We start from the raw sequence: 211 nt of genomic DNA, 5'->3' as shown, positions 1-211 counted from the left end.
CCGGGACGTCACGGCGGGGGCGGGGTCTCGGGAGGCACGTGATGCGCCGTGGTGACGTCAGTGGGAGCGGAGGCGATTTGGCCTGGAGCTGGGGCTGAGCACGTGGGATGCTCGGGGCCTGTTTGCCCAATGGGGCCTGTTTGCCCAGTGTATACGAGGCTGGAGAATAGGGAAAGAACCCTCCCTGTGAGCGCCTCCTCTTCACTAATGC

This window comes from Hylobates moloch, unplaced genomic scaffold (assembly GCF_009828535.3).
Source record: "Hylobates moloch isolate HMO894 unplaced genomic scaffold, HMol_V3 SCAFFOLD_23, whole genome shotgun sequence".
NCBI lineage: Eukaryota > Metazoa > Chordata > Mammalia > Primates > Hylobatidae > Hylobates > Hylobates moloch.
This window is presented reverse-complemented; position numbering follows the sequence as displayed.